The sequence below is a fragment of the Cryptomeria japonica genome, chromosome 1 (genome assembly GCF_030272615.1).
Source record: "Cryptomeria japonica chromosome 1, Sugi_1.0, whole genome shotgun sequence".
NCBI classification, from domain to species: Eukaryota; Viridiplantae; Streptophyta; class Pinopsida; order Cupressales; family Cupressaceae; genus Cryptomeria; species Cryptomeria japonica.
This window is the reverse complement of record NC_081405.1, coordinates 700,383,113-700,396,785: the sequence shown is the minus strand read 5'-3', so window position 1 is coordinate 700,396,785 and position 13,673 is coordinate 700,383,113.

The following is a 13,673-nucleotide window of genomic DNA, read 5'->3' as shown; positions in this document are numbered from 1 at the left end:
TCTATACTTCCTCTATCATTTTAGCAGTTAGCTCCTTGTCTTTTAGTTTGCTCAAGTATTCGGATGCATCTACTCAAGATGTCTCAATCTGATTTAGGAGTTCATCCAATTGAATATGGATGGCTGCATCGGTTGATACTATAGCTGAAGGTAGCATATCTAATAGTAAGGTCTTTACCTTCTGAAGTACTTTATTCTTCTTTTGTATGGCCAGTTGCTTCTCCTGTTCGGCCTTTGCTTTGCACAGTTCACTGAATTCAGTGAGTGCTTGCCCTTTCAATTTGGAGATGTCTACATTGGGCAACACTATCGGTCTTGATAAATCAATTTTGAAACTATGCTTTTTCAACTTCTTTTCTTTACCTTTCACCGAGTGAACGACTACAATAGCTTGAGAGGCTTGAGAACCCTCGGTAGGTTGCTCGGTAGAGACAACACTTTTGTCGGTTTCTTTAGCCTTGGTAGTGTCCTTCAGTGTCTCGGTGCTTGGTGTCTCAGCTGTATCATTTTCCGTGCTAGAAGGTGCTTGAGAGGTTTGTTCTTGTGAATTACCTTCTGCTGTAGACTTTTGACCTTCGGTGCCTTCACCTATAGCCTGAGGAGCTTCGGTTGTAGCAGGTTGATTGATTGGTGGGTAAGGATGAACTTGTTCCAAAATAGATTCACTGGAGACAAGTTTTGCATAAGCATTTCCTTCTATCATTTCTTGTTCAGGTGCCTCTGCATCCATGATATCTTCATCTATTTGAATGGTGTTAGCAGGGTCTTGCTCAGTGACACCAGGCTTGGTCGGTGACATCGACTATTTCCACTGTAGATTGTTCACCAGCATTCTTTCTTCGAAAGATGGTCTTCCATTTCTCTTTTGTTTCCTTCTCCACTTCTATATACAGGCCATTCATCAATTTCAAGGCCTTTTGTTTTACTGTAAATTGAGTTTGGCTATTTGTCAAATGTTCTTTTATTTCATCAACTGACATATCAGGAAAGAGATGCACCAAACTTCTTTCTCTGATTTGTTTCTCCGAGTCTAGGGAATATTGCCATCTGGTTTCAATATGTGCATATAATTCCTTAGGAATAGAATTACATACTTCTAATGGGACCACTCGGAATTTGAGAAGTGTGCAAATGACAGCTTCTTCAATTTGCCTCTTTTCATCAGCAGATCCGGATTCATATTTGACAAATCTGAATCCACCAAATCCACCATATTCCTTTAAATTATTACAAAAAAATTCTACACTATGTACATCTACCTTCTTGCTTTTCACAATCTGAAATTTATTTGCATCTTCAGATTTGGTATCACTCGACTCTTTTGGCAAAATGAGTCTCTGAGTAGATTTCTTGTAAGTTCTAGTTATCTTAGGAATGGCAACAGTCTTTTGTTTCTTACTCAGTGATGCAGCAGATGCCCTTGTGTTAGGTCTCTTTGTTGGAGGGGTCGGTAGGGCCATTGAAGTGTCTTGTTTCTTTCTCTTCAACACTTTTCCCTGAGGCAATTTGGTGCTAAGTGTTATGGCCGCTTCTTGGGCTTCTATCTCCTCTTCGGTGATGGCTAGAACTCCTTTGACAGGTGTGGAGGAAGACTCTTCTCCAAATTTCTCAGTTAATGCCTTAATCATCTTTGTATCTTTTCTTGTAGCCTTAGGTACTACAATGCTCATTTTTACTTTTTCCTTCACCTCTTCATAGGTTCCATACCTCAGCTCGGTAGTATGCCTTGGCAATGATAGATAGGCATCAATTTGTTGTTGTGTGATATCAAAATCAATCTCGTAACCCATAGGTGACAAAGATTGAGTCCTCGATTCCATAGCATTCACATAACAGTAATCGGTGTCGACCTCAAAACATATTTCATCTTTGTATTTTTCTACCAGCTGTGGTGGAATCCGGTACCTATTATGCATTTTCTCTTGGAACTTGCTGAAGTAATCATCCATTATATCATTAAAGTTATCACCTAACTTCTTGATGAAGTCATTGATCTGATGGGTGATTGGTTGGTGTAGTTCCCAAACAACTTTACCGACTGTTGGAAAAAACTTCTCAAAGTAGAAAAACATACATACAAGTAGTGATCCAAATTTTAGAGTATTTGCCATGTTGTTCTTCTTCGGCTTCTTGATTGTGTTCAGATTTTCAAACAAGTTCTTCAACAATACTTTACACAAGTCAATTTTCATGCCTTTCTTAACAATTTTGTATGCTAAGTCCACTGCTGCATAGGGTACACTGTTTTCCCTTACAGATTGGAAGAAACAGTAACCAATTACTCTAATGGCAAATTTGAGTTCAGGATCAGTGACATTGTTCAACTTCAGACCTCTGTAATCCGATTCAACTCCAGTCAAACTAATCAATTCCTTCTGTGATATCATTTTTTGTGCTTGGGCATGATCATAGATAGGATAACCGGTGATCAGATGAATGATTTCTTTAGTGGTCTTAAACTGTTTCTCTTGTAGCCACATGAAATCATCATGCACTCGGCTTAGTACAAACTTGACCCACTGGGGTTTGAACACACGGGGATAGGTTAGGGCTTCAGTCAATCCCTTGATTTTGATATGCTCATACTTGCTATCCATTTTACCATCTGTGCACAATTCATCATATTCATCTTTGATCTCAACATGATTGAGTTCTTCAACACGACATTTTGTGAAGAATCTCACATCCTCGACTAACAAGACTCGATCCGAGATGAGTGAAAAAGCAGTTTTGTCATCCGGTTCAGATGCAATTTTGGGAGTCAAAGAGTATTTTAGTGAGGGCTTTTCTAAATTTGTGACAACAATGGGGTCTTGGATCTTAGATGCCATTTTGATTTCAGATAAAAATTGACACAGGAACCTTAGGGTTTGAGAACTTAACAAACGGCAGACGCTTCACACTCAGCAGATAATAACAACTTAATGAGTTCGGTAAACTAGCTTAGCAATGCGATGAGATTCGATGTAAATACCTTGGATTTTGCTTTGAAGATGGTTTGATCGCCTTGATTCACTCTGCTCTGCTTCTCGAAAACTTAGTGAATGAAAATGATCGTGAAAAACCTTTTAAGTACTCAAAAATACCTTATCGGGCTCTGTGCAAGTTAGGTCGAAGACATTAAATGCACTCGGTTCACTTAACTTTCTTTCCCTTTTTTTTTGCGCTTTAACCGAGTAACCAGATTTCCTTCATATACCGACTTGATAGGCTTCTTGAATTCACCGACTTAACAGTTTTCCTGTAAAGTGCTCCAAAAGACTTTGATAGAATTTCAAACTTACTACTACATCTTACTATGCAGATTTTGAATTCTGGACATACTAAAATATGAACTGTTTAAGATTTAACCTTGTGAGAATGCAGTCCCTTCATACCTTTACCGATTAATTTGGAGTGGGAGCACCTAACTCGATAGGTAAGGTGCTTTCTTTATTTGACACAATTTCCTTCTTTCTCCAAATCATCTCTAATTTCTCTTTTATTTCCTCAGTGTCTTCTCTAGGTTGATCTCTGCAATCTCTAGCCAAGTGTCCAACTTTGTGACAATGAAAACATGCCATACCAGGATTTCTCCATGATCTTCGGTTATTCATTCCAAACCTTATAAAGCAGTTGGCACTTATATGTCCATATCTTCCACAACATTCACACCATATCCTTGTATTGTAATCCCATGGTACTGCAAAATATTGTCGGTAAGGATCTGTGTGAGTTCGGTAACCTCTAGTATTTGCTCGGTGTGCAGACCACATGTGGTTCTTTTGCTTAAACCAACACTTCTTGGTACTATGTCCATATCTATTGTAGTTTTTACAAAACCCTTTGAATTTTTCTTTCTGATAATTATTAACAGACTTTGTCCTATATTGATTAGATGTGTGACCATATTTATTGCAATTGTAACAATAACCATTGGTCTTAGTGGTATTCGATTGCTTACCTTTTCTGATTTGACACATGTTGGCAGTATGACCTTGATTTCCATAGTAGTAGCAAATAGGCTTCTTCCTTTTGATGTTATTCCTTTTTCCAGCTTGTTTTGATGATTCTCCTCTCTCGGTAGTGCAGATTCCCTTCTCGGTAGAGTCTTTTCCTTTGTAACTGAGTCCTCCTTCTTTGTTGGGTCATCTTGTGTTCAGTTTCTCATCCAACATCTTTGATGCTTCATAACTCTTCTTTAGTGTTTCCTTGGATTTCTTCTCTGTTTCAAGTTCATTGCTCAACCTTGATACTTCAAGTTTCAATGCTTGATTCTCATCATCTTTCATATTTTCTTCATGATGTTTATAGCCTAGTTGATCTGTTAGATTTTGTTGAATACCAGTTAGCCTTATGATTTCATCATTCTTATCAGAGACTAAGACTTCAAGTTGTTATTTTTCTCTTTGTAGATCTCTTGCTTTATCCTTGACTATCCTTAATGCATCTAGATTTTCAGCCATCTATGTACTGAAATGTTCATGTTCTCTTTTCATTGCTTTTAGTTGATCAGCCAATGCTTTGTTCTTTTCTTTCAACATTCCAATCATTTCTTCAGTTTCTTCAAATATACTGTTCTCAGACAATGTCTCGATTTGTTCCACTAACTCTTGAGAATCCTGCAAGTCATCAGATAATCTTCTCCTTACTTTCAGAGATTTTTGCATTTGCCTTTGCATGTCTGCAATCACTTGATTTGCATTATCCAGCTCTTCTTGTAGATACACAATCCTCCGAGATTTTTTATAGCCTTCCATTGATAAGATCTTTCTCTTTAGGTAGTTAAACCCTTTTCCAAGATTCAAGCTCTGATACCAATTGTTAGGCCCAATATGGAAAGCTAATGTACTGAGAGGGGAGGGGTGAATCAGTACTCCAAATCCTTTTCCCAACAATATCTTTATTGTTATACATAAACCAAAAACTACTGTAACATAACATAAAGCTAAAACAAATAAGTAACAATCATACATGATTCACTCCATAACACATATATTTTGGTTACGCAGAAACTCTTGGTTAGAGAGAAAAACTACGGTGGGGATGGCACCCACAACTTCACTACTGCAATAATAAAGAGTGCTTGGTTAGAGCTACATATTTAGCTATTTCTGATAGCTTACCCTGTTAGGAGTAACAAGATCTGTTAGATCTACCTTGCTAAAGGATTTTACAACACTATATATATGTTGCACCTGGTTAGAGGATTTACAATTTATAGACTTGATTAGAGTCTTTTACCTTGTTAAAGGTTTCTCTTACAACTTCAAAATATTACAATAAGACTTTACAAATATCTGCAACTTTACATCTGAAATGTTGTAGCAGATTCTATGTGCTCAAAATAAGATTACCTTGCCTATAGCATACCTCAGTAACTCATAAAGTAACTCAGTAAACCCTTCTGTTTACTCTGTTCCTCGACTATTCACTGATAACCTTCTCGGTGACCTCTGTGTCTCTATAACAGTCATAATACTCTATGATTTCTCATGTATCACATAAGTCTTTCTTCATACACATATGCACACACATTTCTCACATTCACATCTGTTTCTAACCCTAAATTCATGCTGTATAAATAGACTTCTTATGTCAGTGATCTGATTCATTGCTTCGATCTTACAAACATGATTTCTCAAATAAATAACCATGCAAAATATTTCATTGGTTAGATGACCTCAAAATTATACAAAATCTATATGTGCAATTTCCAATGTGATAACGGTTTTGTGTGCCTCGATCTTGTAACACATTTTCATATGTGTGTCCAGGTTCAATGAATCTGGTAACACGTTTCACTTGGTGTATATCAACTTGGTGTATTATCTTTACTTCTTGGTAGTCATGAAATAACACTCAGTAGACAGCTCGGTGTATACTGGGCTTTGTGACTGTTTTCCTTCTGTAACCGACTAGGTTGTTCATACCGACTAAATATTTCGGTAGTGGTAACCGACTAGAGTATATAGAATGACTTTGTATATAAAACTAATGGAAATTTGATAAGTAGTAACATAATCTAACCTCAAGTGATTTTTGTGTTATTGGCCTCTTGTTCCACCATTCTACGTGCTAACCCCAAAAAGAGGGTTTTGGAGGGTTTCTAGGCCTTCTAGGTTGCAGTGACAGGTCAAGTTGGGGTTTGTGCAACAAATGAACTCTTCAAGGCTCCTCCTTGCATTGGAAACTCTTTCCCAACTCCTTGTACCCCTTCAAAAACTTAGAAAGTGATTTGACAACCACCCCTGCACTTGGAACTTCATTTTCACCTTATTTCCTCTAGTCAGGTTGCTCCTGGACTCGCCTAGAATAAGGTGACAGTCATATAAAATCTCTTCTCCAACACTTTCACCTGCATATATACACTATACAGATGGTTTCCCTCCATGTCCCAACAATTCGTGATGGCAGCACGTGTGGAACTCATGGGGCAACTGTTGGTATTTTGGTATGGTTTTGTCATTGATGTCAACACCTACTAAACACTTATCAACTCTGGCACTTTGAAGAATCGACAACATTCACTAGCAAGCAAGTGACTCATGCACAGTCACCGGTATCTGGTACACTGGAAAGATATAATGATCACCGACACTTGGAATAGCATGGAAAACACTTGGTAATGTCGAAGACAACGTTTGGACATCTTGTCTTGAAGAATTGGTTATTTGTATATTCATATTTGCATATTTGCTATTACCGGCAAATAGGTCTAGGTTATGCACCAACAGGTTTATCTTTTTCCAGATCAACACGGCACGCTATGGAGATGATTAATTATTGTTGTAAATGCATTAAGCTGACATGTTGAATCGGTTATTGCATCGGATATTGTATTGTTTGTAAAATATTTTTATTGTAATATCTTGTAGAGCCGACCTACTAAAATTGGTCTTAGGGTATGGTATAAATGTAAGATCTTATTTGTAAGATCATTAGTGTAATGCGAAAAAGGATTGTGTGAAGGTATATGTGAGAATAAGTAGAGCTATACATGCAGACATCATTTGAAGATTGAAGGAGGGTTTTTGTGAAGACAATCAGAACTACACCGGTACTGAATCTAGCATATGAAGATGTTATTTTGTGTAGTACATTCTTATTGGATTTAACCATCCAACTGTAGTCAATGTGACTCCCATTTTGTGATTGAACAGTGAGCTCTAGGCGCTTGGCCTTTCTGCATGTGCAGACCCCATTTATGTACACTTACTATCTGCACTAGTATCATCTGATTGTAACTGCAATAAGATTGGTCATATGGCTTCAAGATGCTCTGATAGACATGCTAGACTAAGAGAAGAAGCTAGAATAACATACAAGCCTAACCCTGAATATCAGATATACAAATTTAAGAAGAATAAAGACAAATCTTGTTACATTGTTGATGAAGGTGTGACTGATGATTCTGATGAGGATCCGACAGACAATGGATGGGTTTTTGTTGCTATAACAGAAGATCAACCGGCACCTACTGCTCAACCGGTAGTACAGGCCTTGGTAGCTAAAGTTGAAGTAAAGGATGAATGGATCATTGATTTAGGATGCTCACATCATATGACAAGAGACAAAGGTAAATTCTTGGACCTTCAAGAATACAATGGAGGCTTAGTGAGATTTGGAGATGACAAAGCTTGTTTGATCAAAGGTAAGGGTACAATATCTCTTGATGGTAAGCATAACACTAACAATGTTTACTATGTTGAAGGATTAAAGCATAATATTTTGAGTGTTGGTCAATTAGTTGAGAAATGATTTCAGTTACAATTCAAAAATGAAAAATGCAAAATCATGAATAGAACTGGTTTAGAAATTGCAACCGATAATCAGACTAGAGGTAAAATCTTTCATTTGAATAATAGTGAAAAGACATGCTTAATTGCAGATATTGATAAAAGTTGGTTATGGCATAAGAGACTCTGCCATATAAACTTTGATTGCATGGTGAAGATCAATACTATTAAAGCAGTTAGAGATTTACCTAAAATTGTCAAACCTCACAATACAGTATGCAAGGAATGTCAATTTGGAAAACAAGTTAGAGCTAGTTTCAAAAGTATTCCAAAAAAATCCAATAATGCTCTTGATTTGATTCACACTGATTTATGTGGTCCAGCTAGAACTAAAATCTTACAAGGTGATAGATATTTCATGCTAATCATTTATGACTATTCTAGAATGTGTTGGGTTACTTTTCTCAGAGAAAAATTAGAAGCACTTGGAAAGTTCAAACTATTCAAAGCAATGGTAGAAAATGAAACCGGTAAGAAAATCAAATGTCTAAGATCAGATCAAGGAGGAGAATTTACATCTAAGGAATTTAATACATTTTGTGAAGTAAATGGAATCAGAAGACAACTATCAGAACCTCGGACACCACGGCAGAATGGAGTTGTTGAAAGGAAAAACAGAACTATCTTGGATGCAACAAGAAGTATGTTATCAGAAGCAAACCTACCACATGTATATTGGAGACAGGCAGTCAATACTGCGGTCTATACATTCAACAAAGTTCATATCAAAGGTGAAACCGGTAAGACCCCTCATGAACTATGGTTTGGTATTACTCCTACTCTTAAATATTTCAAAAAATTTAGAAGTAAATGTTATATTAGAAGAGATGAGTATATTGGAAAATTTGATCCTAGAAGTGATGAAGGAATATTTCTTGGTTATTCATCTAAAAGCAAGGCATATACATGTTTTAACAAAAGATTGCAAAAAATTGTTGAAAGTACAAATGTAAAGATTGATGAACAATTCAGAGGAACTTCAAGGTATATAGACTCTGAACCGAGAACAAAAATTTTGACAAATGAACCTACTCTGAATCCATCAGTACAAAATGAAGATCTAGTTACCCCAGTATCATTTGAGGATTCCACAGTAACTGAGGAACAACAACAAACAAAGACACCCCGGTATGTAAGACTGAATCATTCTGAAGATCAAATAATTGGAAACAAGTTTAAAGGAGTTATGATAAGAGGAAGATTGGAAAATGAAGAGGTGTGTCTTATTTCTCAAATTGAACCATCATCAGTTAATGAGGCATGTAAAGATAAATTTTGGATTAAAGCTATGGAAGAAGAATCATAACAAATTGAGAAAAATAACACTTGGACATTAGTTCCCCAGTGGTGCAAGAGCACCTAGCTTCATTCTCAGCTTCATTTTCATCTCAGGTTTGATTTGGAAAGTTGTTTAGGATGTTTTTGAAGTTGTTCTAGGTTGTTTGGATGAGTTTTGAACTCATTATGTGGTTTTGGTTTCTTGTTTTCATCCTTTTGCTCAAAGTTGCCAGTTTGGTGTTGCTTGGCAAAATGATGGAAAAATGAGTTTTTTTTTGTGGTTTTTGTTTTGAAAAGGTTTTAGACATGTTTCATGCTTGGGTTTAAGGTATGAGAAGTATTTTTAGGTGATGGTGAGTTTTGGAGGTCAATCTTGCATTTTCTAGGCACCAAAAGTTGTCATTTAGGCATCAAAATGTCAAAATTGAGTGCCCTTGGACATGTACCTATCCATACAGGAGGTTAACCAACTTGGAGAGGTATTTAATCTCCTATTTTAACTATTGTAAGGGTTTATCATTCGAAGTGAAGAAGCATTTTGCAAATTTACACTAGTTTTGTTTGGTTTTTCTCTAGTTTTTGGCTCCATGTGAACAGAAGTCCGTACACCAGTTGTACTTGGTCATACTATTCTTGAATTTTCTAATTCTAATATGTTTTCCTAAACTTTTCCCTTTGGTGGAATTTGATTTTATCAAGTTTTGAGTTTGTGGCAAAATTAGTTTGATTTGACAGTTTCACTACCTTGTCTAGGAATTGGCAAGGATGCTTGACCAACTTGGCTTCTTGGAGTCCTAAAATGCTCATGGCTTCCCAAGAACAAGTTGGTCAACTTGTAGACTATGTAAATACATTTTTTGTTTTCAAGAATGCAGGTGTAAGGAGTTTTTGTGGCCATTAAGCCCTAGGCAAGTGTGCCATTTGGCTAGGGTCTTGAAGGAATTTATTGCTTTTCTCTACTATAGCAAGTGCATTTAAAAGTTGAACAAACTTGCCTTGATGAAGAAGTTTGTATGCCAAGGCAAAGAGGCTTTCTAAGCCATGAGGAGAATGTTTTCATGTCTAGTTTTGGAAAATATTGTAAAAAATAGTGAGTCACTATTTTAGAGTCTATTTGCTTTCATTGGCCTACTCTCCATCATGCATTGGAGCTTGTAAGGTTGTATACCTCCTTCTAATTGCTTGCAAACAAGCACAAGGAGTTTTCTTTATGTCATCTATGAGTTTGAAGTTGCCAAGATCAATCAATGATCTTTGAGGCAAGATTTTGGAATGCCAATTTGCTGTCACAATCAACTAGGACTGAGTTTTAGATTTTCTTGAAGTTATATTTGTAATCTCCTTCTTCTAAATGATAGGTATGAAGGAAAATAAGACACCTAAGGCTGAGCCTTGTTAAGGAGCACCAAAACAAACTTTTGTGAAGTGTTCTCACAGTGAAAGTACAAGTCACAGTGAACTACAAAAAAACAGTGAAAGACAAAGGGCAGCGACAGTTAGCTTGACAGTGATTTAGTCCATTTTGTAATTGCCTAATGCTTGTATGTAGGGCTAACATGACTCTTTTTTTCTTCTAGATGGTAGAAATTCTCACATGTTGAATGTAATTGGTTTTGTTTGCAAATGATGTGTTTGTAAGAGGCAATATTGGAAAAGTTGTAAAATGTTGCATTTTCCTCATAAGCAACTTTTTGTAAAAACTTGTTCTTGAAACTTTGGAGTATAAATCTTCTTATTTGTGGCTTAATTAGTCAGTACTATGATGGTACTAAGGTCTCTTGTCCATATTGGATTTTTATAGCTTGAATCTTGGTTTTTCACCATCAAAACCCTTCAAAACCCTCCTTGTTCACCCATTTTTAGGACAGTCATGGAGAAGGCCTAAGAGACCCTGAAACTTTATGAATCTTCAAGTACTCCCAAAAGGGTATCCATAAATTTGAATCTTTTGTTTTGAAAGTCTATCGTTTCAACAAGGTGAGCACAAAACCTCAAATAGAGGGCTAATTGCCTAGTAACCCGTTTTAGGCCTAAAACCAAGTTTTTGACAAATTGGGTATGAAAATGAAGGTAGAAAAGCATGAAATCCAACAAAACAAGTTGAAACAGGTCAACCTAACATGAATCCAACCTATTTGGTTAGTTTGGCTTCATAAGTTGGTTTTGGAGCCCTTGGAAGGATGTCATCAACTAGGGATTTGGAGCCTTTGAGTAGCCAAGGAGAGCTTGATATAGGGAGATGGAGTAAGGTGAGTTGTTAGACTGCCTTTGAGCTATTTTTACTTTGACTTTGGTATTTACACCTTGAAAACAGAAAGGAACTATTACCTAGCAAACATACCAGCCACTTAACAACCACCCAGCACTATCCTCCCTATCACCCGGCCTAAAGATAAAAATCTAATTGGAACCAAATGGGTATTCAGAAAAAAACTTAATGAAGATGGTAAGGTTATTAGAAATAAAGCAAGACTAGTGTGTAAGGGATTTCTCAGAAAGAAGGAATTGATTACAATGAAACCTTTGCACTGGTAGCTAGAATTAAGGCAGTCAGATTATTTTTGGCTTTTGCAGCACATAAGAACTACAAAGTATATCAAATGGATATTAAATGTGCATTTTTGAATGGAGATCTTGAAGAAGAAGTTTACACTAAACAACCTAATAGATTTTCTTTAACAGATAACAAATGCATGGTTTGCAGGTTAAGAAAAGCTTTGTATGGACTGAAGCAAGCTCCAAGAGCTTGGTATGCAAGATTGGATAAGTATCTTTTGAAGATTGGTTTTTCTAAAGGTAATGCAGACAGCAATTTATACTATAAAGTGACTAATGATGGCATCCTGGTTATAGAAGTATTTGTTGATGATATAATCTTTGGAGGAGAAGATGGATTATGTAAAGAATTTTCTATTAAAATACAGCAAGAATTTGAAATGTCTATGATTGGAGAAATTCAATTCTTTTTAGGATTTCAGATTTCACAGACTGATAAAGGTATATTCTTAAGTCAATCCAAGTACTTAAAGCATTACTAAATAAATTTTGGATGGAGAACTCTAAACCGGTAAGCACACCTATGACTACAAATGACAAATTATCACTAAGGGATGAATCTACACCTGTTAATCCAACTAGATACAAATCTATGATAGGAGGATTACTGTATATGACACAAACCAGACTTGATATTATGAATGTAGTATGTATTGTTTCAAGATTTCAAAGTAATCCTAGAGAAAATCATGAATCAGCAGTAAAAAGGATTTTCCGGTACTTACAAGGTACTATAAATCTTGGATTATGGTATCCTAGAGATGAAAACTTTGAATTATGTGCATACACATATGCAAATTGGGCTAGAGATGTCTATGATAGAAAAAGCACCACCAGCGGAGCATTCTTTCTTGGAAACAGACTAGTTTCTTGGTTGAGTGAGAAACAAAGTTGTACATCTTTATCAATAGCAAAATCAGAATATGTTGCAGCAACAACTAACTGTACACGGGTACTATGGCTCAAGCAAATGTTGATAGACATAAAGGTCAAATGCAAGGAACCTATTACTATCTATTGTGATAACACTGCAGCAATTGATATATCTAAGAATCCGGTATTACATTCCAAAACCAAACATGTTTCTATCAAACTAAATTTTCTAAGTGAAAATGTTGAAGCAAAGGAAATAAAACTGGTTTATGTGAATACTAAAGAGAAGATTGTAGATATCTTTACTAAACCTCTGCCTAAGGAGACTTTTGAATATCTCAGAGATCAGCTTGGGGTCATACCCCCACCGGTAGAGACTTAGAAAGTCGATGATTGTCATCAACCGACAGAATTAACAGAGAAATCTTTTATTTCGGCTTTGATGGGAAGCTACTTCTCAGGGGGAGTAGTTGGTATACTAAATTGATTGGTATTTGTATATGAACTTGGCTTGGTAAGAACTTTGGCATTTGATGTCAAAGGGGGAGAGATTGGTATGGAAAAACACATGTTGCTCCTAGGGGGAGAGATTGTTGTTTGGGAGAGATTATTACTCTCTATATCTATATTTTGATTTCTGATTATGATCTCTTTTTGGAGATTTTTGGTTTTTGTGTATTTGGCATTTCTGTTATGGCACTTTGATGGTTTTTCCATCTTGTGTTGCCATCAATACCAAAGGGGGAGATTATTGGTATTTTGGTATGGTTTTGTCATTGATGTCAACACCTACTAAACACTTATCAACTCTGGCACTTTGAAGAATCAGCAACATTCACCGGCAAGCAAGTGACTCATGCATAGTCACTGGTATCTGGTACACCGGCAAGATATAATGATCACTGACACTTGGAATAGAATGGAAAACACTTGGTAATGCACTTGCTAATGTCAAAGACATCATTTGGACATCTTGTCTTGAAGAATTGGTTATTGGTATATTCATATTTTCATATTTGTTGTTACCGGCAAATAGGTCCAAGTTATGCACCGGTGGGTTTATCTTTTCCACATTAGCACGACACGCTATGGAGATGATTAATTATTGTTGTAAATGCATTAAGCCGACATGTTGAATCAGTTATTGCATCAGATATTGTATTGTTTGTAAAATGTTTTAATTGTAAT